Source organism: Limulus polyphemus, unplaced genomic scaffold (assembly GCF_000517525.1).
Source record: "Limulus polyphemus unplaced genomic scaffold, Limulus_polyphemus-2.1.2 Scaffold870, whole genome shotgun sequence".
NCBI classification, from domain to species: domain Eukaryota; kingdom Metazoa; phylum Arthropoda; class Merostomata; order Xiphosura; family Limulidae; genus Limulus; species Limulus polyphemus.
The window spans coordinates 121,876-126,871 of record NW_013666480.1 but is presented as its reverse complement, the minus strand read 5'-3'; positions in this window follow the sequence as shown (position 1 = coordinate 126,871).

The following is a 4,996-nucleotide window of genomic DNA, read 5'->3' as shown; positions in this document are numbered from 1 at the left end:
ATTCATTGTATATTATATTGTGTCCAAACACTTTATTTCAGTTTTAGAGAACTACAAAATTACTCTATAATTACTTTCTTGTTTAACTCATTGTTATTCTGTGGACTTAGCTCATTTCTCTAAGGAAAATCAATTTCAAATGAGAATATCACAGAGTGGATAGGATAGAGAAAATTGTGATGCCATGACAATGGGATATAATATTAAATTTTTCTGTTTTCTGCTGCTGATTTATGTTTTGCCCTTTTCTTCTGTTCTAGTGTTTAATTTTTAAAAGGTTTCGTTATTACAAAGATGACATTTTCCACAATTCAAAGAACTTACAACCAAGAAGAGTCAGTAACAGAAGAGAGACAATTGTTTGAGAGAGTTCATCAAACATGCTCATATCTAGGTTGGATATAATGTTCCCTATAGACATGATGTATAATGCACAAGGACATGCAGAATAACTTGATGTACACGAGTTTGCTTTTCAACAGTTAGGAAAGGCTACCATATGACAGAAGAGAAACTATGACAAGACAGCAAAGGAATAAATGTATCAGCGTGGTAAATGGTCATGAATTTGGTATGAAAATTGGATTTGGCTTTGATACACGTCAGCAACACATAAGGTGCTCAACCCTGTATGAATTACAGCAGTCAAGATTCTTGCAAGAGCACATAGTACAAGTCAACCAACTGCATTTGTACATTACTAACAAACTTTTGTGAACTGACTCAACCAGGAGGAGATCAAAGAATCAGTGGATGATGACAAAAGCACTGTTTTATCCCTTGAGGATAAAAAAGGTGAGAGTACTTATCTGGTCATCCAGGTCGAGCCTAATGAGAAAGCATTAAATCTAATGTGACAGGCAGATTCATTAGTTGGTCAGACTACCAATAAATGCTACCCAATCGCTGTGGCTGGGATTAAACATGATCATCGTGTAGCTAGAATGGTAGTGTGGGTCAGAGATCAACAACAAAAAGGAAGTGGCATTCCTAGCTTTCTGAGCTATCCGGTGGTACTGATAGGTAAAATGTATATATTATTTCTACCTGAGTACCAGTGAATAAATCAATAAGTGTGAAGAAATGATGATTCTTGTTTCCCAAACTATCAAATGAATGCTGAATCTAAAATCTATGCACTTAATTATGTGATTTCTACTTCATTATCACGAAGCTAAAACTGTTGGTGCCAGTGGATATAATGCCAAGAGCATCAACAAGCTGTACAATTGAAGGTGATGGTGAGGAGTTGGGAAAAACCAGCTAAAATGGCACTGCACCCCTTGTTCTCTAGTCTATTTGTTGGAACTGTTCAATATATTGCATACATTGTGTAATTATTACTCAATTATCTAAACTTAGAACATTTTGTTGCTCAGAAGATCAGCTTGGCTGAAAGGGTTACATGACCTTTAATGTTCCAGCTATTGAGCAGAGTTTCACTATGTCAGATATATACAGGATATCAGATGATGGCTGTTTAATATGTGGTTAGAATGGCGATGTTAGCAGATGTAACACATAAATCAGCAGTAATTCGCCCAACTGAAAATGATGGCTTGAAGTACAAAACTTTAACTAAAAGAGCAATGTAATGATTATTTTTGGAGCAACCAAATGATTTTTGAGGAAATATACCATCCACTGTTTCACAAAAAAATGCTTATTTATGCTGATAGTTCTATGGAACATAGTACGTTTTGCTTGCTGGATTTTCCTCTGCACATCTAAAGGGTGTAATAGCTTCCCTAAGTGCAATGAGTGTGTTTCCTTTGAATATATATTGATATATACTGTGGTAACAGCACAAATATTAATTCTGGCTTTGGAGAATTTTAGTTGAAAGACTTAGTTTAGATTAATTCTGCCAGTAATTATTTATTTCATAATGTCTGAAAAAGGAAAATCGATTGTATTTGATGGCTATTACATGACAGTACATTACTTTATTGAAGATATCGAGACAGTCTGCATAATGTAACCTGAGAAAGTTACTGAACTAATACTACCTACTTCGTGCATTAGCCATAGTCAGTCTGTTTTAAACTATTAGTATATGAGACAAAATCTAATGGCAACATATGAATATGATAATATACGTTTATAAATAAATATATGTGTGTTTGGATCAGTTGTTCAAAAAACACAAATATTAAACACCTTAAGAGTGAAAAGAAAGGATTTGGTCTGGATATTAAAACCTTGTGATATGGGGCTAACGGTGATTACTGATCTGTGAGGTATTATTTAAAAATTCCATGCACGTGTTATAGTCATTAATACATGTGAGAGAATGTTTCAATTTCGACATTGCAGTATTCGAGTGGTAATGAATTTTCGTGGAATACAAAGTAACAAAGAAACTCATACTATGTCTGATAGAAAACAACGTTTTTTTAATTTTTTTGGTAAGAGTAGCGCAAGATATTTTAATTGGATCAAACTAAAATATGTATGAGTGGGTGAAAATATCAGTAGTAAATGAAATTCACAAACAGTGGATTAGATATCATAATAAATTTAAGCACGGTATACCCAGTAGTTTATTTGGTTGTGATGGAATATTTTCAATTATGCCATTTAACATAATAAGTCTTATTTTACCTTTCTTTAACAGAGGAACTGACTCTAACCCACTATGAAATATAGAACTGGAGGAGAGGTATACAACTTTACAAGGGGAATACCAATAGGCATTGAAGGAAAACAGAAAATTGAAAGAAGAAATAGAAAATAGCTTGTATTACCAGAATTTGTACAGTGAAAAAATTTCTTCTCTGACAAGATTTTTGACAGCTGTATTGTTCTTGTGGATTTTAGGATTTGCCGATGTCTATTTTAATATAATTGACATTTTGTGTGCTGAGGGTCGGTGCTTGCTAGTTTTAATGAAGCTGAGACTTAATTCAACCAACAAATATTTGGCTATGCACTTCAACATTTCTCCTACTGAAGTGTTAAAAGTACTTGGGAAATGTATCCCCACTTATAGTAGTGTGATTTGTTTAAAAGTGCTTTACTAGCAAGCACTAATAGGTTAAACATTTAGCATAGTTGATAAAGCATTTGAAATGTGTGCAAGAAGTTTCATATTTGAATATTAAGCTGAAGAAATTATATTGCTGGGATTACCACAAGACAAAACAACCTTCTTTATGATAATGAAAAAAGTAGTAGTTTGAGTTAGTTCTTTAAAAGTGTTCCTTACTAGCAGGGCTCTGAAATTAAGCCCAAGGATGGACCTTGTTTGTGAGAAGGGAACAGTGTAATAGTTTGAATTGCTATAAAGTGCTTTAACAGCAAGTTCTAGTAAATTGACCCTTTAGCTCAATTGGTAGAGCACTTAGCTGGCGTGTGACAAGCCTGAAATTCAAATATGAAATGAGAAAATAAATCACAAGAATAAATTACACACAATATTTTCCAAAAAACTGCATTTACTAATTAAGCAACCAGATAAGAATATTGTTCCAAAGAATATGCATAAACACTTCATAAGAACGTACAAGAAATATAGAGTAATTACTGACTATTATTCAGTGGCCACCAAATCATGATGTGAGAGGAGGACTTGAAGTAATTATAAACATCATAACACTGTTAACTTTCAATAGAAATTACTCCTCATCTCTCAGTTTGTTTTTTATCAAAATGTTGGGGTGGACAAGTATTAGACAAAAAAACCACTGAGGATTTAACATTTTCTTATAAACAGCTGTATGGAGAGTTAGTGATACCAGACAGGGGTTTCTTAACTGAGGAGAAACTTGCTAGGAGCATCTCTAGACATTCTCTCCATTTACCAAGGGTAAGAAATCTCTCAAGGATACTTATACATAAAATGATAGATATGTTTTATTAGTTTGAAGTTAAGCACAAAGCTACACAATGGGCTGTCTGTGCTCTGCCCACCACGGGTATCGAAAACCGGTTTCTAGCGTTGTAAATCCGTAGACATACCGCTGTACCACTGGGAGGTAGATAGATAGAACTAAAAAAAGAAGTTTTAAATTTGAAGCACACAATTCATATCTCCTTTCTGAAACATGCTTAAGACAATCTGTGGTGCATGAGTAATGAAATTATGTTCATTTAGACTTATTTGTGAATTGTGTATTATGTAAGGATTTGTTCCAGAAAGAAGACACAGGGGGAAACATGAAACTTTCTTAACATACATAATACATTGTTTCAAAAACTCAGTTTATAACATACAGTTCATAAATCTATTACTACAAGTGATCTTTTATATATTGTATGTGTGAACAGTTGGGTAATTTCTTCATTTAGAATTGACCTCTGTGGAAGAGATTCTTTCATAGGAGGGGAGCTGATAGTTTTCTCCCCCCATCTTTTTCTCTGGAACAGCTCCAGGAATACTGAGGATTGAGTACGTCATGCAATACTCACAACCAATACAATCTCAAGATGGAATAAAATGTATCGGAACTACTTTTAAATCGTGGTAAGTAAATTGCAGCATCTTGTAACAGAAGAAATTATACGAACACAGATCCATGGCAAAAGTCGGCCACGTGTCCTGGGCACTAGTATACTACATAATCAAGAATTATCTCCATTTAGAAAAGTGACACAAGTAAATTGTACATAAGTTGTTTCTATGACATTTCTGTTCAACCACTGCATACCTCAAGCAAATTGAGAATGAAAGGATATTCATACTGTTCCATACAAAGACGTACCAGTTAAATGGCCAGATCCAACATATATGGAATTCTGTATAGAAAATTCACATGGAGTAGTGGTGTGCTTTGGTCATGACATCCTTACAATAGAGTCTTTTGCAATGGAAACTTACATTGCAAGGCTATTGTCAAAATATATGTTCTTCAGAAAGAACAAGATCGAACATGGCAAAATGAACTGTAACGATATGATGAAGCTCCAAAATTATTTTAACATAAATCGGGAAGAAAAAAAAACCTCTTTCTTAAATCAAATAATTATTTCATTTACCACAATGAACATTTTTTAT